Source organism: Dipodomys merriami, unplaced genomic scaffold (assembly GCF_024711535.1).
Source record: "Dipodomys merriami isolate MVZ:Mamm:240054 unplaced genomic scaffold, mDipMer1.0.p SCAF_5, whole genome shotgun sequence".
NCBI lineage: Eukaryota > Metazoa > Chordata > Mammalia > Rodentia > Heteromyidae > Dipodomys > Dipodomys merriami.
The window spans coordinates 24852366-24873830 of record NW_027206068.1 but is presented as its reverse complement, the minus strand read 5'-3'; the positions used below and the strand labels follow the sequence as shown (position 1 = coordinate 24873830).

Below are 21465 nucleotides of genomic sequence, written 5' to 3'. Positions count from 1 at the left end.
GTAGGTTAGGATGAATAAAATTGCTGGAGACATACTAAGTACTAGAAATGTGTAACAATCAATGTGTATGTAACAATCACTGGACTAGAAAGGGTAAAAATTGTGTCATTTCATTTCTCAGGTGCAAATGTTAGTTGATTAGAGTATATAGTCTTTATTAATAGTAAAATAATGTAGCATTATTTGGTATAAATTACATTCCTATCTCTCAACTGTTTTCAAATTATCATGGGAAGTACATACATATTTTTAGAATTGCATAGCAAATGAAAATGTACCATAAATGGGAATTTGCATGCTTTTTTCTTTCAATGCTTGACTATGTGAATGAAGTTTAAATTCACAAAATGTATATGCTTTTCTAATTTGATAGTGCACATTGTGATTTAAGCCAAAAGACATATCTAATTGTGCCAGGCACTGGAGGCTCATGTTTGTAATCCTAGCTATTCAGGGGGTTAGCTATAAAGTTTGTGGTTTGAAGCCAATCCAGGAAGAAAAGTTTGTGAGATTTGCTTCCAGTTTACCAGCTGGAAGTGTTGGTATGGGTCATGTGGTAGAGCACCAGCCTGAGTGTAAAGCTAAGCAAGAGCATGAGGCTCTGAGTTCCAGTTCCGGTTCTAGTACCAGCACACACACACACACACACACACACACACACACACACACACACACACACACACACACACACACACACACACACACACACACACACACACACACACACACACACACACACACACACACACACACACACACACACACACCATATCTACTTGAAAGAGATAATAGTGCATGGGAGTGTGATCAATATTGTATAGAATCAGTTAAACCTATATAGCTACTTTTTGTTTTTGTTGTTATTGGTCGTGGGGCTTGAACTCTGGGCCTGGGCACTGTCCCTTAGCTCTTCAGCTCAAGGCTAGTGCTCTACCAGTTTGAGCCATAGCACCACTTCCAGTTTTCTAGTGGTTTATTAGAGATAAAAGTATCCCAGACTTTCCTGCCCCAGCTGGCTTTGAACTGTGATCCTCAGATCTCAGCCTCCTGAGTAGATGGTGGCATGAGCCACCAGTGCCTGGTTTATAGCTACTTTTTGATGAAGTCAAAGTAAAATCATTTCAAAATTCTTTGTCCTATTTTTGTTGCTTTTTGATTTATCATTTGAAATTGACTACTAGGTGATTTTGAGTTGCTAGGAATTCACAGCCTGGGAGGAAAAAATAAAAGCCAAGAATACCATCGTCATTAAAAAGAAATTATGTTAAAGAATGAACAGTGGTTTGTTGCTACAAACTCTGTACATCAGAACAACACAGATTTATTATTCTACAGTTCTGGAGGCCAGAAGTCCATTATGTATTTTCAGTCCTTAGACCTGTGTTTCTTTCACAGGTCTAGAAGTCCATCTGTTTTCTTACCCAGCTTCCTAGAGGCCTCTCATGTCCTTAGGCTCATAGCTCTCTTCTCCTGTACCAAAGCTGTCAACATCTGGTCGAGCCTTACTCAGGAAGCTGTTCGGTTCTCCTTTTGTCTCCCTCTTCCATTTAGAAGAACCCCTGTGATTACTTAGTGCCCACCTGAATAACCAGGATGACCTTCCCTTTAAGGACATCTGATTAGCAAATGTAATTTTACTTCCAATCTTCTTGTGATACAACCTACCATACCTGAAGCTTCCAGAGTGTAGACATCTTTGGGGCCATTCTCATTTCCACAGTAATTAAAAAAGAAAGTAAATATATCATCCAGAACAATGATAGATCTTGTGGAGTAATGATGGGATTCGAAAAATCCAGATAAAGATACAAATTGTGATAACAGAGCTGCTTCTTCTTTTCTTCTTCTTCTTTCTTCTTCTTCTTCTTCTTCTTCTTCTTCTTCTTCTTCTTCTTCTTCTTCTTCTTCTTCTTCTTCTTCTTCTTCTTCTTCTTCTTCTTCTTTCTTCTTCTTCTTCCTCTTCTTCTTCTTCTTCTTCTTCTTCTTCTTCTTCTTCTTCTTCTTCTTCTTCTTCTTCTTCTTCTTCTTCTTCTTCTTCTTCTTCTTCTTCTCCTTCTCCTTCTCCTTCTCCTCCTCCTCCTCCTCCGCCTCCTCCTCCTCCTCCTCCTCCTCCTCCTCCTCCTCCTCCTCCTCCTCCCCCCTCCCCCTCCCCCTCCTCCTCCTCCCCCCCCCTCCTCCTCCTCCTCTCTTTTTGCCAGTCTTGGGGCTTGAATTCAGAGCTGGGCACTGTCCCTGAGCTTCTTTTGCTCAAGGCTAGCACTCTGCTTGAGACACAATGCTACTATCCAGCTTTTTCTGCTTATATGGTATTGAGGAATTGAACCCAGGGCTTCATACATGCCACATTCCTAGCCCATATCAGAACTTCTTAAAAACAATTTGTAGCCAGGCTCCAGTGGCTCATACCTATAATCTTAGCTACTCAGGAGGCTGACATCTGATTATCATGGTTCAAAGCTAGTTTGAACAGAAAAGTTCCCTGTGAGACTTTTATCTCCAATTAACCACTCAAACACTGGAAGTCATGCGGTAGCTCCAAGTAGTAGAGTGCTATCCTTGGGCAAAAGAGTTCAGAAAAGAGCTCAGGGACAGTGCCCAGGACCTGAGTTTAAGCCCTATGACTGACAAAAGTTTCTTAGCTTCTATACATACAAAGTGCAGGTTTAGATTTTATAAATGCAAAAATAATCTTTTATAGTCACTTTTGCTACTTTTTCATGTTCTCTCTTTTTTGTTGTTGCTGGTTGTGGGGCTTGAACTCTGGGCCTGGGCGCTGTTCCTCAGCTCTTCAGTTCAAGGCTACTACTTGAGCCATAGTGCCACTTCGGTTTTCTGGTGGTTTATTGGTGATCAGAGTCTCATGGACTTTCCTGCCCAGTCTGGGTTTGAACTGTGATCCTCAGATCTCAGCCTCCTGAGTAGCTAGGATTACTGGCATGAGCCACCAGCATCTGGCTGCCATGTTCTCTTTTTTAATGTTTATTTTTATTGTTATTTTAAAGGTGACATACAGAGGAGATACAGCTACATAAGTCAGGTAATGAGTACATTTCTTTTTGGACAATGTCACCCCTTCCCTCATTCCCTGCCAATTTTTCCTACCATTCCCAACCACAAATTCTATGTTCTTACAATTTTCTGCATATGAGGTTACTTTGAAACTTAATCTTTTGAAAATGCATATGTAACAGGGAAAAAGGAAAAGTACAAAAAAATAGAAGCCTACTGTAATGATGAATACATATCATTATAAATACAAAGCCTTAAAGATGTAATATTGAGTATAAGGTATATTGAAATGTCATTTGTAGGTTCATTAATTGTACTAAATTTATCAGTCTGGTGGGTTTGTAAATAAGCACATATTATAGTATAAATTGGGGGCTCCTGGAGGTTTCATAGGTGTAAACTGTGAAAAGGCTCACCTGGTGGGGAATGCTTGTAGTAGTGGCTGTGTGTATGAGGAGGGCATGTCTTTGTAGTTTTCTCTCAGTCTTGCTTTGAAACTAAAGATCTTTAAAAAGGGCCAAAATAGGGCTGGGAAGGTGGCTCAATGGTAGAGCGCTTGCCTTGCATGCCTGAGGCCCTGGGTTCGATTCCTCAGCACCACATAAGCAAAAAGAAAAAAGCCGGAAGTGGTGCTGTGGCTCAAGTGATAGAGTGCTAGCCTTGAGCTGAAGAGCTGAGGGACAGCACCCAGGCCCAGAGTTCAGGCCCCACGACCAGACACCCCCCAAAAACCCAAAAAACAAAAAGGACCAAAATAGATAGTAAAGGACATGCCTCCTGTACTGATGGTACAGGACCAAAAGCAATGTGTCTAGGACTGGTCATGTCTGTCCTGAGAGGCTGAGGACAGGAATCAGCAGAATGGCTGTGGACCCAAATTTGGCCAACATGGTCGAAAGTGTATGACAGATTGAGGTAGGAGGGGGAAAGCATACTAAGGAAATGTGGAGTGGGCTGTAGAGAGAAGAGATGGGGTACTGGGGCCAAATGTGTGCTAGGGGAGTAGGCATATAAGTAAGGCATATAAGTAAGCTTACAACTGAAGAAGAGAAAACAAAACCTAGTGGTGTGGGATTCAGCTATCTGTTGAATGCAGTCCAGATTGGTGCATTTATAATGACAACAAAAGATGGCTAGCAACAACCAGGTAACTGTGCTTCCTTTTTGCCTTCTGAAGGAGAGAGAGAGAAAAGGAGGCTTGTAGAAAGTTTGAATTGTTGGAATTACAGGCAGGTATAAAATGTAAGGGGCGGAGTAGGACTGAGGCTGAGCTAGTCAAGAACCAGAAGAGCCTTAGGTGTGAGAATAGCAGAGAGACAGGGGAGAGAAGTGATATTTAAGTACAAGTAATTCCTCAGGGAATAAAGAGCAGTAAGCACAGAAGCTGTGTTCAACGTAAGAAGTGATTATGGTGTCTATTTCCAGGTAAGCAAATGGCCAACAAGTTCATAACTACAGAAAGGTCAAGTAGGGTATATGCTACAAAGATCTGCTCAGGCTAGTATTCAGGGAGATTTCATCGCTATTGTTGTTGGTAACTCAAACGTTGAGAAACAGAGAAGCCACACTTTGAGAGGTCCAACTGGGAGTCTTTACTGGAGAGCCAGTGACTGGACTCCTTTCCCAAAGACCTACAGCCCCTCAAACACACACAGCACTGTTAGAAAACTGAGCCAGGAGGTAGGAGAGGAAAGAAATAGAAGAAAAACAATACCAAGAAACCAGACCAGCTCCAATGGAGAGCTGACCAGAGGAAAGCTAGGAGACATGAGGTGTGGCATCATGGCGCCTGAGCAGTCTGGGCCTAAATAGGGTCAGGGTCAGAGGGTAGGGTTACAGGAAACTTGAGGGTCTGGTGAGTTCAAGGCACAGGACTGACAGGTACAGTAACCTGTGTCCAAGTCCCAACCCTTGTCTCTGGGAATTCAGGCGCGCACATCACCCGGGGGTTGAACTTCCCTGCCCCCACCATAAAGAGAAGATAGCAACAGTTAAACCCAATTCCCTATCATCCACCATGTGGCCAAGATGGCTCTGGTTTGACACAGTATCCTTATTTCACTATAAGAGTGTAGGTTGTGACTTATGATACCCCACTGTGGAATGCAGGACTCTCACTGATGATTGGTACCCTTTTACCTACCAGCAAGATATTGACCTACGAAGATATTTTATCTACCAGCAAGATGTTCAAGTTCCCTCCTGATGTGAGCAGCTGTTACTGCCTGCAAGAGGTTGCTAGTTGCTAGGCCAAGTACTGCCTCAGATCCCCACAGATGCTTTCCTGGATAGAGAGGCAAAGTAAAACTGCAAGACATTAAGGGAAATGGTATTTACAGATTATTTGGGAAGCATATCATTAAATCTTTTGAATATGTTAGTAGTCACCATGTTATATACTGGAAAAGAATGAATTTATGATCTATAAATACATTTCAGTTGCAAAACTTAGGCAAACATCAAGAAATTTTATGGAACATTTCCCACTTATCAGGTACCGTTTTTGATATTGGGAATCCATTTGTGAACAAACCCAACTAAGATCTTTGTTGCAGTGGAGCTTAATTCTAATGGAAGATTCTAGTGTACCACCTAGTTGAGGGATTGGAGTGGAGGACACAAAAGGGTTAAGCAAAATTGCAGGTCGAGGAAAGGAGCCAGGAGAGGAGAATGTAGGTGAGAAAAATGGTGAATGGGTCAATCTTGGGAAACAGAGAAGAATGCAAAAGAAATGTAAGAGTAGGTATTATAAAAATATAAAATGAAATTATAGTAAAATAGTAGTGTTTTTGTCTGGGTTTATCTCTAAAGCATAATGAAATTGTGCTGGGTGCCAATGGCTTAATCTTGATTCTATCTAGTCAGGAGCTGATATCTGAGGATCAAGGTTCAAAGCCATTCTGGGTGGGAAAGTCCATGAAACTCTTATCTCCAGTTGACGAATGAGAAGCCAGGAATGGAGGAGTGGCTTTGAATAAAAAGCTGAAAGAGAATAAAAAGCCCCTTGTTCAAGGCTCAATAACCTAGAACCCAGAACCCAGAGCACACAGAAATAATGGAATTGAATTCATATACTGATTCACTTTTTGTGCATAGAGGAGAAAATATCCATTTCACATTCATAGAACTTTACCATGCCTTCTTTCCAGGGTCAATGGTCTTCTAGAATGAGGGTGCTAGAATGAGCACTATCCATTCAGGTAGCATCTTTGTCTGTGGCTCTCTTTCCCATGAGAGCGGTGCATACACAGTTTTCAGCAGGTTGTTGGGTCTCATATTTTAGGTTGTAATTTTTGCAGAAATCAGATCTGAATGTACAAGTGCCTTGTGTCCATACACCTCATAATAGCTTGTTAAATATTTGATGTGTGAGCACAGTTTGTTGACAGCTACCTCATTTCCAGGAGGAGAATGACATGTTGCCAGGGTATATATTCTAGTATTTCAATCAGTAGGAGGACATGATAGAATATTCTATCTCTTATTGATGTTTATCATTATGAAATGCACCTTAGTGCATAACATGGGGGAATGTAAGTTAGAATAAGACTCTCTTGGGTGAAAATACCCTAAAAATCCACAAGAGGGAGATATGTTACCACCGAAGTAGAGACGGAGCTGATGAGAACTAACTCCTAACTTTTATGAGCAGGCTATGGTGGTGTGTTTTTCCAGTTGAAAAAATGAGAAAAGGATAGGCTATTTGAAGTTTGGCTTTACAGTTTTCTTTTGGGATGGGAGATTAGAGAAGCTCAGTTATTCGCTGTCTTGGAATATGCATGATATGTCAAGATTTAAGAATCATCAACAGCTTCAATGGACATATCTAAAGGATTTAAGGATTTTTGTCTGGTGCTGATCACAGTGTGGTTCTTTCAAGGACAGATTGTAAAGCTGCTTTGCTCTGTCTCCCCCTTTTCTGGCAGTGGTGAAGAGGTAGTGCTGCCCAGATTGGGTTGAAAATACTTGGTGGGCAGTGTTCTTACTGTCTCCTGTAGGCAGAATGAATCATTTTGATTTTTAGTGTCCTTTACCTATGAAGGGGAAACCCAAACTGTAGGTAACAGTACAGAAGAGGAACAGAGGGAAACATTTAAATAATGTATATTGTGGGCTGGGAAGGTGGCTCAGTGTAGAGCGCTTGCCTTGCATGCATGAGGCCCTGGGTTCGATTCCTCAGCACCACATAAGCAAAAAGAAAAAAGCCAGAAGTGGTTCTGTGGCTCAAGTGGTAGAGTGCTAGCCTTGAGCTGAAGAGCTGAGGGATAGCACCCAGGCCCAGAGTTCAGGCCCCAAGACTGGACCCCCCCCAAAACAATAATGTATATTGTACCTTGAAATTTACATTCATATGTGGTCACTAGGGATAGAAACTACACATAATTTCCACTAAAATGTTGACAACATTATTACCACATCACTTAGGAGTTTTGTTTGGTTTCCTTCTTAGAAAACTTTTTCATGTGTTTACAAATGCTAATTCCTATTTCTCTTTTCAATGTTTGATATTCCTGATCCTACTCTCATTCTTCAAGTGATTTCTTCTCTTGATTTTCTTCTGTAATTTTCCAGTCTCTGTATTGTTCAACTGACCCTTTTTTTGATCACATATTATTTTCTTGTGGCAATGGTTCACTCACAGGAAGGCTGTATTATGTGAGATTAAGAGCACAGATGGGTCCACCTGTGTCCCTATTTAAACAATTTGTGTTTTCCCTTCCCCTTCCCAAATTATACCAACATCAAATACAGTGAAAATGGGTTATACCTTGGGGGAGGGACATACAAAGAAACAAAGAAATCATCTTATAAATATGTTAGAAACAATGGCAAGAAAGAAAAACCATGCAACAATGGGATGTACAAGATGTTATGTCAAAAAACGAACTTTACAACTTTGGTGGGGGAGGGGCATGAGGGCAGGGACGCTAAGGGGAAACAAAGGAGGAGACAACAATGCTTGATAAGAAATGTACTCATTACCTTGCTCATGTAATTGTAACCCCTCTGTACAGTATCTTCACAATAAAAAAAAATTTAAAAAGAGCACAGATGGAAGCCAGATGTCAGTGGCTCATTCTGTAATCCTAGCTACTCAGGAAGCTGAGAGTTGAGAATCTTGGTTCAAAGATAGCCCAAGAAAAATAGGTGAGATGCTTATTTCCAGTTCACCAGCAAGAAGTTGAAAGTGAAGCTGTGGCTCAAGCTGGTAGATCTCAAGCACAGCCTTAAGTGAAAAAGCTATAGGACAGTGCCCAGGCAAGGAGTTCAAGCCCCATATTCTCGCTCAGTTTTTCTTTCCTCCCTCCCTCCCTCCCTCCCTCCCTCCCTTCTTCCTTCCTTCCCTCTTTCTCTCTCTCCTTCCTTCCTTCCTTCCTTCCTTCCTCCCTCCTTCCCTCCCTCCCTCTTTCTTTCTTTCTTTCTTTCTTTCTTTCTTTCTTTCTTTCTTTCTTTCTTTCTTTCTTTCTTTCTTTCTTCTGTCTCTGTCTCTCTCTCACACAATACAAACACACACAGATGTGTACACACATGAGAAGAGTTGTATGAGACTTTAGGTAAGTCACTTAGGTTCACAGTGCTTTCATCTCATAAAGCTGCAAAATGGGGAAAAGGATGTTGCTTACTTCATTGGGTTTCTTTGAAGATGAGTTAGTATATGCAAAGGGCTTGGAATGGAGCCCTTCAGATAGGAAATACTTTAGATTTTGGTTGTTGTTTGTGTATTCATGGGTTCCGCATTGACTCAACCAACTACAGATGAAAACTATTTGGAAAAAATGCTCTGAATATGTATAGACTTATTGTTTCTTTTTAGCATTTCATAGACAATACAACAACTATTTATATAACCTTTGCACCGAATTAGACATCATAAATAGCCTAAAAACGATCCAAAAGTCTATGGAAGAATGTATGTAATTTAGATGCCAATATTGCACCATTTTATGTTAGGGACTTGAGCTGTTGTGGGTGTTAGTAACTGTGGCAGTCCTGGACTCCATCCCTCCAAGCCCCTATGAATATCAAGGAATTACTGTTTTTAGTATTAATCTCTTCCAACATAAACTTTGTTTTCAGGAGTTCATCTATGGCTCAAAATCCCTAGACATGTTTTCTAGGGCTTTCTAGATGTATGTAGACAGGCCATCCATCGGTACCTCAGACTCAGCATGCTGAAGACTGAATATATCATCTGTTGCTCTTCTCTTCCCTTGTACTATTCCTTACTTAATAGCCAGCACCAGGAAACAATGGACTCTTCTTCCCTTCAGTCCTTCACTTCCAATGCATTTGGTTACAAATCATGCTAAAAACGATCCAAAAGTCTATGGAAGAATGTATGTAATTTAGATGCCAATATTGCACCATTTTATGTTAGGGACTTGAGCTGTTGTGGGTGTTAGTAACTGTGGCAGTCCTGGACTCCATCCCTCCAAGCCCCTATGAATATCAAGGAATTACTGTTTTTAGTATTAATCTCTTCCAACATAAACTTTGTTTTCAGGAGTTCATCTATGGCTCAAAATCCCTAGACATGTTTTCTAGGGCTTTCTAGATGTATGTAGACAGGCCATCCATCGGTACCTCAGACTCAGCATGCTGAAGACTGAATATATCATCTGTTGCTCTTCTCTTCCCTTGTACTATTCCTTACTTAATAGCCAGCACCAGGAAACAATGGACTCTTCTTCCCTTCAGTCCTTCACTTCCAATGCATTTGGTTACAAATCATGTCTATGTAAATAATAAACGTCATTTATACTTGCCTTTAAATTACTTCAAGGACCCTGAACCTACCTATACTGTGTTCTTTTCATCTAAGCCAAAGGCAAATATGATCCCATACAACCATAGATTAAAAATATTTCATATTAAAAAATAACTTTCAGTTATTTGTGGCTTGACATAGAGATTTTTTTTTTTGCAGGTCCGGAGCTTAAACTCAGGGCATAGGCACTGTCCCTGGGCCTCTTTGTGCTAATGGCTGGTGCTCTACCACTCGAGCCATAGCATCACTTCCAGTTTTTTTCTGAGTGGTTTATTGGAGATAAGGGTTTCATGGGACTTTCCTGCCTGAGCTGGATTCCAACTGTGATCCTCAGATCTCAGCCTCCTGGGTAACTAGGATTATAGGAGTGAGCCACTGGCACCAGCTAATACACTGATCTTTGATGATCTGGCCCCTGCTTACCTTCATGTGCTGATTTTCCTTCTGTCTGGCCTCCCAGAAAGGTTGTCCCCATGTTGACCTGAAAGCATTATCTATGCAGCAGAGACAGATGAGAATGTATATCCCTGTTTCTAATATACATCCAAGAACACAGTAGGTACATGTTAAACCTGTATGAATAAAGGTCTGTACTTTATGTGAATGGGTGTTTTTTCATGCTCATAGACTTAAAGCTGTCTTCAGTGTGTTGATTGGAACAAGCACATCCCACAACATAATTAAAATGTGAGAAATGTTTCTAACACATCAGTAATGTAGACACTTTCAAATGATGGCTAAGGAAATGCAAGCTCAAACTTACAAATAGCCTTTTACATAAAAAACACTCAGAGGTGCATTTTCTCTTTAATGCATGTACATAACTTCCATTAACATTCCTTGCCCCAGTGCTTAGCTTTTATTTTTTTATGTCTGTTGTATATAAATCTAGGTCTTGACATGTTAATGGAAAGATCTTGGTTTGTGATGACATCATATCACATGTAAAATAGAGGTGGTTGAATTGTTTGGAAAAGTTTCATCTGAGGTTGCTTATCTGTAATCCTGAAGAAAAATTACTTTAAACTAATGGCATTCTGCCAGGGGGGGTCCTGTTCTTTGTTTAACAAATAACTTCTGGATGATTTCTTATGAATGCAATCAAATGGTCTGATGTGGTTCTGCTCCACTTAGTAGCAAAGGGCCTAGGATGTAGAGAAATTCTAGAAGTGATTGTAGCTTCTGCAGAAAGGGGTTGAATTACTTGAGGGGATGGTGATGAGGAGGAACAGGTGATAAGAATAAGGCAGTCACTGAGTGTGTGTGTGTGTGCCTGTGCACCCATCTGTGTGCACGATATGGTTGGTATACTAGAAACAATATACTAATATCTATCCTTCATATTGACTTTGGGGTGAAATAACGGGTCCTGTATTGTTCTGGGTTCTTGAAATGTTGGAGGTAAGCCTAGATCTTTGATTATTTTATGATTCTCTTTTAGATGACTGAGACAGCGTGTGACTACTAGTTCTTGCTTGTTATATATGAGAGTCTGAAGCCTACCATCTCCCTCTCTAACCTTCACTTACTTCCCATCCCACCTGCCTTAACATAGTAACTGCCCTGATAAATGATGCTTTGACCTTCATGCTGAATTGTAACCTTGACTTTTTTTTTTTTAATCTTTCCTCTCTGTTCTCTGGATCAGACAGAGACTGAGTGCTTTAATTCTAGAATAAGCCACTTCTCCAAATGTGAACCTCAGTGGATATTTTCAGGATCATAGGATGTAGAGTGGAAATCTAGGCCATTGTCTTCCTGTTAGGGAAGAGAAAACTGAGATTCATAGAACTGAAGTTATTTGTCCCAGACAGCTTTAGTGGCAGAACTAGGTTGGAAGCTCAGTCCCCTGACTTTCCGTATGGACCCTCTCTCTCTTAGTTGAATCCTAATTTCTCTCATTCTCTTTCTTGCCACCCACCCATTCCTTCCATTTTATTTCTGTAATGTGGAACAACTGTTCAATATAGAAGCACAGAAGTATTTACATTACAAAAGTCCTAGCAGTCAATCTAGGCCAATTTTAATGGCAATAATGTATTATTAAAATGAATTTTTGGTGGTTAACTGGAGGTAGGAGTCTCACATACTTTTCTGCCTAGGCAGCTGTTGACCTTTGAGCCTCAGATCTTAGCCTCCCTGTGAAGCTAGGATTATAGGTGTGAGCCACTGGTGCCTAGCGAGTTCAGTGCATCTTGATGAATGTCGTCTCTTCCATAAATTTCTAGTTATTTATCTGAACCATATCCATTCTCTAAAGTTAGATATCTATGCTAGTATAGTAACACTTTTCTTGGCTTGTATTTTTCATTTAAGTAGCTATGTATGATACCACTTGACAAAGCACCATGGTTTACCTTTCACTCATGACAGTGAAGTTCTGTTCACGTGTTCTATTATAAACCATGTTGCACTAAACATCTGTGTATGTATTTTTTTTTTTTACTGCTTATAAGTGAGAGATTCTGTAGAACACTTACTTGAGTAGAAATTTTGGTTTTTAGGGTATATTTATTTTTGCGCCTACTTCTAGCTCTCAGCCTTATAGGACATGGTGAAATTAGTTCCTTTGAAGTTAGGCATAGCCATGCAATTTGTTTTGGAGAGTGAAATGTCAGCAGAGCCTTAAAAGCCAGTCAGAGTGCACCACATTATCCCTTTGCCTTTGCAAAGAGACACTTTAATGAGCCATACAGTGAATCTTTATTGTAATAGCTCATTGTGACAAATAGAAAAGCTTCCAGTTGACTTAGAGTAAATAGTAGGTATGAGCTATCAGTAAATTAGTGATTTTTTTCTTTAAAAGAATTTATTTTAATATAAACAAGTGGGAAAAAACCTTGTCTACATCTGAGGGCACAACCATTTCTAGACCCAGCTCAACAGCCTGTGATAGGACTACAAATACTTGTTGGTATCTTAGTTTTAGCTCTGATCTCTTTTGTTTTGACAACAGGATTCATGGTCAAACTATGTAGATTCGCTTCGTTATTGGTCCTCTCTTGCCTCATTTATGCTTATTACTACCTTTATCACATCAGCCGTATCCACCTGGCCATACTGGTCTTGTTTCTGAATGAGCTAATTACTTTCATATACTGTTGGGTTTGTTTTCCTACTCTAGAAATATTTTTGGTTTTTCTTTAAAACCTTGAGGGCTGTGTCTAAATAGCTTGGCTTACATTCTTAGTTCAGCCAATTTATCTATATAAATTTACTTTGGAAGGTCTTTTCCATCTTCATACAACCCATTTTTCAGTATCTTAGTTTCAAAGTGAAACAGTTCTGGCCATCTCCATTAAGAACCTTTTCGTGCTCGCTTCCCAGCTTGTCTGTCTTCATACACATATTCTTCCACTGCGTTTTTGTCATCATTCCACTCCTCCAATTTGTTCTGCATGATTGTCTTACCCTGATTTTCAGTGTATAAATGGAATGATTTTTCAGTCTATTTGCCATGATTAACTGATTGTTAATCTGCAGGTTCACTGTAACTGGGTTTTACTTTTGTCATTCTGTTTTGCTTTTTGATCCAGTTTGGGGGTCCCCATCTCTTTAGCCTCTGCTTTAGTTTCTGCTCCTGTCCTGCTCCTTACCACATAGCTTCCCCTGCATCTTCTCTCTCCTTTGCATTGGGATCTTTGATTTCCATGGCTTCTCTGTTTTCTTCACATTTGTGCATTTTCACTAGGGATGCATCAGACACATGAAAATTCTATGGACATTTTGAACTGAGGCCATCAGACTATGGAATGACTTTGTGGACTGAAGACTGAGCTATAGCAGGATCTGGATAGAGTAATCCCAAGGAGAGGCATAATAGGTTTCAGGAGTGAACCATTCCTTTCTATTACATATGAAGACTTTAGAGAAAGTCTTGACATGGTTTTCTGGGAAGGCTTCACAATCTCTTGTCCCTTCTTTGGAGAATTCCATCTCAGAAGTATTAGAGATGCTACCACATCATAGAAAATGTTTTCACTTTGAAAATATGCAGTATGCACCTACAATGCACGACTTCCAAAGATAAATTCATCAACCTTTAATGTTAGAATAGGTATTTGAACAAATAACTTGTCAGTATTCTTTACCATTGTAAGAGTTTTTGTGACTCCACCGTCTCCATTACCTTACTTTGGCTTGTTTTACAACTATGAAGGGTGGCTCTGCTCTAGGTTAGAGCTCATTACACATTTATAGAAGTGTGCCTCTCCTCATAGCTCTTCATACATATCCACATTGTTCGTAAAACATTCAGTGCTCAAAGGGAGGGCTGAAGTATTTGTACTCAATGATTTCCTGAGTTTCTCACACTCTTGAGATAGCTATAATAATTCAAGGATTTTAGACTTTATGTCTAGCTTATATTTCTTCTCAAACTTTCCACTGAAGTAAGTTACTTATATTGCACCAAACAAATTCTCTGCCTCTTGGTGTCATGTCAAATGCCGTGGGCCCAAATTGCAATTTTACTCCAGTGAATGAATATACAGCAGCTTGATAAACAGAATGCCCATGTTTACAAAAGCTACATGTTTTAGTTTGTCTTCTAAGGCAGGAATATTTTGTTTTAGATTCTATATGCCAGAGCAACTACAGTAGTTTTATTCATTAAGTATAGGCAGTTATAACCAACAATCAGTTTTGTATCCAACACTGATCATCTTTCATTATGGAAGTATGGATGGAAACAAGATTCCTTAAGAAGCCGCTAGGCTTCTTATAAACACTTTTCAGAGGGGCGAGGTGCTTCACAATGGGATGTTCATGGTTTGAAACCAGCTGGAACAAAAGTGTTCACGAGACCCTATCTTCATTAATGGTGAGCCGTGGCTGTCATCCCGGATATGTGAGAAGCATAAACAGGATAGCAATCCAGGCTGGCCTGGGCAAAAGGTGATACCCTATTTAAAAAAGTGACAAAAACGAAAAGGGCCAGGGCCAGCTCAAGTGTTGAGTGTGGACACAAGATCCCGAGTTAAGACCCAAGGACAGCCAAAAGAAACAAAGCAAACTAAACAACAGCAACAGCAAAAAAACTCGACGTTCTTCCTGGGTTCTTTTCCAGTTTGAATCAAAGCATGACAGTCACTGACTGGCTCAGCAGTAAGATCTTCCTCATTAGTATATCACCTTTATAGATGTTAATCCAGTGGATAATTGTACAAGATTGGATTTTTTTCTGCTTCCCCAAACAAATCAGAGAGAACTTGCCCATGGAATTAAAAAAAAACAAACCCTTGAACTGGGTTCTTTTCATTGTATATTTCCGGGTTATTAGCACCTGCCTCAGTTGAATGGATTCTTAGGACCAAAAGAAATGAAATCCACTATTGCAGTGGTCACTATTTCATTAACCACCTTGCAGGTGGCTCCACCATGGACACAGGTCCATCATAGCTTGGAAAGCACAGATCTATAACTGCTTTAGTAAGGTATGATCATATACCATAAGATTCACCCATTGTAAACTTTATAGTTCTGTGTCAGCTAGTAAATTTATGGAGTTGTATGAAGTTTTCATGGTTTTGAAGTATAATTGGGCCACATAAAATCATTTCTGTCCCATTCTACAGCAGTTTTATCAGTTTTTATTTTATTTTATTTTATTTGTGAACATACTGTACAGAGGGGTTACAATTACATGGGCAGGATAATGCGTACATTTCTTACCAAGCATTGTAGCAAGCAATCCTCAGTGACTCTCTTGTTCCCTTGTGGTCTGTTCCCTCTCACAGCCAGCTTTATCACTCATCTCCTTTCTTTCTCTATAGACTTTTCATTCCTGGAGATTTCATAATATATTATGTATTTAAAACTGATCTTTATTTTAGGACCAAGGAATACCTGTTCTTTTTAAATTACTGAATAGCTTTCTAATTATATGTATAATTCTACACTCTTTAATATTTAAAAAATATTTTTATTGTCTTTAAGTAGTTGTACAAAGGAGTTGTCATTTAATAAAGCACCAGAGTCAGAAGCCAGACAACATGTTACAATTAGAAAACCTTTACAAATAGGAAAACTTGTGAACATTTGTGTAAATGCCCAAAAGTGGGATTGCTGGGTCATAGGGAAAATCTATGTGGAGTCTTTTGAGGAACCTCCATACTACTTTCCAAAGTGGTTGAACAAGTTTACATTCCCACCAACAATGCAGTAGGGTTCCCTTCTGTCCACATCGCCTCCAGCATCTGTTGTTATTAGAGTTCTTGATTATAGCCATTCTAACTGGAGTGAGGTGGTATCTCAATGTTGTTTTTTTTTAAATTTTTTTATTGTAAAGATACTATACAGAGGGTTACAGTTACATGAGTGAGGTAATGAGTACACTTCCTCTTGAATCAATGTTGTTTTGATTTGCATTTCTTTTATGGATAGAGAGGTTGAGCATTTCTTCATGTGTCTATTGGCCATCCTTCTTTCCTCTTCAGAGAAGGTTCTCTTTAAGTCTTTAGCCCACTTATTTATTGGGCAGTTGTTTCTTTGAAGATTTGCTGTTGGAGGATTTAATTTTTTTTTTTTTTTTGGGTCCTGTCGTGGGGCCTGAACTCTGGGCCTGGGCGCTGTCTCTCAGCTCTTCAGCTCAAGGCTAGCACTCTACCACTTGAGCCACAGTGCCACTTCTAGCTTTTTTCTTTTTGTGGTGCTGAGGAATTGAACCCAGGGCCTCAGGCATGCAAGGCAAGCGCTCTACCACTGAGCCACCTTCCCAGCCCAGGGGGATTTAATTTTTTGAGTTCCAGGTACATTTTAGATATGTCTGAGTCAAGCAGAAAAAGTCAGATAAGTTGATGTTAGGGAAATGAACCCTAAGATATGTATTTAAATTTTTTTTTCTTTCATGCAATTGTTTCTAACACATTTATAAGATTATTCTTTGTTGCTTTGTGTGTCCCTCGCCCACGGTATAACCCCTGCTTTCACTGTATTTGATGTTGTTATAATTTGTGGAGGGGAAGGGAAAAAACAAATCGTTTAAATAGGGATACAGGTGGACCCATTGCAACAATGACATGTACAAGTCGTTTTGTCAAAAACAAACTTTACAACTTTGTTGGTGGGGGGAGGAGGGGTGCCTGGGGAGGCAGGGGAGGATGGGATGGGAAGGGGAAACAAAGGAGGAGGCTACAATGCTTGATAAGAAATGTACTCATTATCTCACCCATGTAATTGTAACCCCTTTGTACAGTATTTTCACAATAAAAAAAAGAAAACTTGGAACTTTTAAATTCTGAAAATATATTTTTTCATTGAAAAATGCATTTCAAAACATTGTGGATGTTTGTATTGTAAGCAAGTAATAATGAGAGCTAGTTTCATCAGGTTCATGTCTATAAAATTGTGGATGTTGGCAAAGAAACTAATCAAAGCTTCTGCTCCCTTATCTTTTATTTTGGTTTTGGAGACTTCAAGAGAGTTAAGCAAATCCAGGGAGACCCATGTTTTCTTCAGAGATTTAAGGACACATCTCAGCAAGGGATGCATTCAATATTCTTTTATAAAAGAGGGGAACACAGATGTCTTTCAGTAGCACTAAGACTGCTCTCTGTAGAGTTAATTGTACACAGGGAGATAACTTTTTTTCTTTCTAGCTCCAATAATTTGGGAGCTGAGTGGGAAGTTACTTTGGGAAGTTACTTATTTAGCTGCAGAATTAATTTTCAGTATGAAGCAGTATTTCCAACCTAAAGGGGCAAGTATCTGAGTCACAAGTTAAAAGCATTGAAAAACACTCTCATAATAATCTCTGCCCACCAGTTATATGTTTTAGTTCCCATTCTCCTCATGTTGCTGCCTTCCTGGGCAGGGTTCTGGGTGCTCTGTCCAGAGTCTATGTTATGGCCCTGGGTTCAGTTCTCTAGTGAATGATCTGAAGCCAGTACTGGTGGATTTCATTGTTCGATATTGCCTCCCACCGTCCTTGAAACCAAACAGGCTTAAAGTTTTTTTTTTTTATTGTCAAGGTGATGTACAGAGGGGTTTCACATTTCTTGTCAAACTTGTTACCCTTTCCCTCAATTTTCTACTTTCCCGCCTTCCAACCCCCCCAAGTTGTGCAGAATGTTTCCGACATACAGTCTTGTGTACATCGCTATTGCATTGGTTCCCCATTGTCCTTTGTGTCACTCTTCAAACAGGCTTTTCTTGAATCCTGACTTTGCTAGAAGCTCGGGGACCACACTCAGATTATTTGTCTTTTTGAACCTTAGTTTTCTCATCTGTAAAAACAAGATGATGACCATTTATGTGTGGATGAGGCAACTAGCTCCATGGTGCCTAGGCTGGCACAATGCTTATGGAAATATACCACAAATGGTTGCATAGAAACTAACTGTGGCAGTAGTACTGCCCCCCTCTTTCTCTCTCTTTTCCTCCTCTTCTTCTCTCCCCTTTCCCTTCTTCTCCCCTCGCCCATTGGCAGATGACAATGATATTTAAGGTGTTTTGATGAGCCTGACCAACTGCCATTGCAACACAAGTCTTCTCCTATATGGCAAGCCATCATTGATGCTATCTCTACCAGACCCACAGGATAGGTCTACATGGACCAGATCTAACACTCTTCAGGTCAGGGTAGTGTAAGTTGACCTATTGCAAGGGTTGTAAGGGATAAAGCTTTTAGAGTAAAACCCAGGGGCAGAGGTCCATTCCTGCAGCCTGCAGGAGATCTGAAATGCAAAGTTTTGAGTAGATAAATTATCTGGGGGATACCTAGGCATCTTTTCAATGTCATCCTCTGGTTGACATCCCCAGGCCTATGCAATGTCCACTCATTTCTTCTTATACCAGCAAGTGGCTTCATTAAGCAACCTGCATCGAATGCACTTGCCACTCTCCCAGGGTTTCATGAAAAATGTCCCCTGACTCTTTTGTTACTGCTGCAAACTTTAACAGAAGCCTCCACATTGTTTAGGCTCTTTACTGCTTAATATACTCTTACTTTTCAACCCTTAGATAACCTATATTCCATTTTGCAACTATAGAGATATTAAAATAGAAATCATTGCATGTATTATCCTATAGAAGACCTATTTTTTCCATTCTTATTAGCAAAAAATCCAAATGCTTTCCCATGTGTTTTCAAGATCCCATATATCTGGGACCCTCTAAATGTCTCTGGCTTTATCTACTGTCATCTGCTCTAGTCACAGTAAATGTCTTTGTCCTTTAGGCCAGTGAAGTTGATATGCACTTCATAATCTCTTTGCCTAGGTCCTCTTATCCTATGTCCTCTTAGGACTGTGTTTTTCTTACATTTAGATTAAGCCCAAACATTTAATCACCAGAGGCTTTTTCATATAAAGAGGCATCTAGTTATCAGTTTGCATATGTTTTCTGTTATTTTTTGGTATATGTTTCTGCCACTGATATACTAACTCCAGGAGGAAGAAACCCCATTTTTCTGTCTTGTTCTTTATATGCTCAGTGTACAAAACAGTTCCTCCCACACTCAGTAAGTATTTGTACATCAACTGAGTTACTGGATACACAGTTTGGATGATCACTGCAGAAAGCGCTGAGGAAATGTCCTCTTCAGACCTTTTCTCTCTCCTGTCTCTGAGAGGGATGTCATCATCCTTACCTGGATGAAAGTGCCTGTTGAGGAGTGGATCTGGCCCATTGTTGCTCCAGTATCTGAGGCAGGATTCCAGCCTCAGTAGCTTTTGTTTTTTAGTCTAGTTTCTTGTAAATGGTGATCAAATACCACCTGGTTTTAGCAAAGTGTTGGTGTCAAAGAGATAGAGTGTGGGTCAGAACTGATCTGTCAATCATTTGGGTTAGTCAGGAAAGCGAAGCTGAAACATGGGGAAAAGTAGATATTAGGATTCTGGCTAGCAGGAAGCTGTGTTGAAAAAGGGTTGGCCCAGTGGGAGTGGCATGAGTGAACTCTATAGTTGCTTTAGATTTCTAAATTCATTTATTATGGTCGTGGAGCATGTATTCAATGGTTCATCTAGGTTTGTTTGAAGACAGCATCCTGTAGGTTTTAAGGTCTCCTTTGAAACAGATCTCCTTCATGCAGATATTGATGCACCCATTGCATCTCCCACTTTAAAAATGTTACTGTACTCTTCCCACAGTTATACCTGAACATCTTCCCATCTTTACTGAGGGATAATCACTATGCCAAAGATTATGTAGACTTAGAAGTACAATAGGATGTTTTGATTCAAATATCCCTTGGATAATGATTCCTATAACAAAGAAAACAACACCTGTCATGGCTGCCATGTGTTGTACACATGTGTGTGTTAAGGACACTAAGCTCTACCCCCTAGCAATTTTTTAACATATAATATTACAAATAGAGTGCTTTATCACACTACACTGCTATTAGGTATTATGCTGCATATGCGGTCTTGAGGTATACATTTTGGCAAACATATTTCCATTCCCCCCCACTCTCTGGCACCTGGTAACCACCATTTTATTGTCAGTTATGCTTAAGTTTGACTGTTTTAGTTTCCACATGTAAATGATATCATGCAATATATGTCCTTGAGTGTTGTGTTTATATCATTTAACTTATATTTACCCTCCAAGTTCATCCATATTGTGACAAATGGCAGGATTTCCACTTATAAAATGGAATGATCTTCCATTGTATGTTGTACACACATGCACACATAGTCTCTCTCTCTCTAACATAATAATGTTATGGCATTTATAAGAATATTTGTCATATGTCTCTATATATGTACAATCCTACCATTTCTATTTATTTATTTATTATATATAATATATATATTATATAATATATTATATATAATATATTATATATATTATATATTATATATTATATATAATATATATTATATATATAATATATATTATATAATATATATATATAATATATATTATTATATATTATTTATTATATATTTATTGTTTATCTTTTTTTTTTTTTTGTTGGTCATGGGGCTTGAACTCTGGGCCTGTCCCTCAGCTTTTCAGCTCAAGGTTAGTGCTCTATACTGGAGCCACAATGCTACTTCCAGTTTTTTGGTGATTAATTGGAGATAAGAGTCTCATGGACTTTCTTGCCGAGGCTGGTTTTGAACCGCAATCCTCAGATCTCAGCCTTCTGAGTAGCTAGGATCACAGGTGTGAGCCACCAGTACTCAGCTATTGTTTATCTTTATCTATTTATTGATACACAGGCTCAGGTTGTTTCCGTGTCATGGTTATTTTAAATCATGCTGCAATGACTATAAGAGTGCAGAGATCTCTTGAAGTCATTGATTTCTTTCCCTTCAATATATACTCAGAATGGGATTGCATGTTTTCTCTCAAGTATGTTCTCAATTATTTGTCCTTGTAAAAGGACATTTCTGTGCCACTTTGTAGTAAGATTTTCAAGGCTAAAATTCAGGTTGGGTTTCCAGGTATATTTAATTTTTTAAACATTTATTTTTGACCATTACTGGAGTTTGAACTCAGGCCTCTTTTTCCTCAGTTTGCTTGCTTTGTCAAAAAGCCTAACTTTTGCTAATTATTTTGAAGATGTAGTCACATTATGATCCTCTGGACTGAGTATTATTTGTAGCAATGCACAGAAATGTTATCTTAAGGAAATCTGAACATAGGCATCTGAATCTACTGTCCTCTAACGTACATATTATAGATAATTATTTCACAAAAATTGATAATGGATTCTGTTCATGATATCTGTTAATATT

The 21465-nt window shown here is 39.3% G+C and overlaps 2 pseudogenes; both read right to left on the bottom strand.

The window, feature by feature from the left end:
- Nucleotides 1-12657: 12657 nt before the first annotated feature.
- Nucleotides 12658-13460, bottom strand: LOC138810017 (heat shock 70 kDa protein 4-like; annotated as a pseudogene).
- Nucleotides 13461-13903: 443 nt separating this feature from the next.
- On the bottom strand, nt 13904-19406 carry LOC138810016 (heat shock 70 kDa protein 4 pseudogene; annotated as a pseudogene).
- Between the last annotated feature and the right edge of the window lie 2059 nt (nt 19407-21465).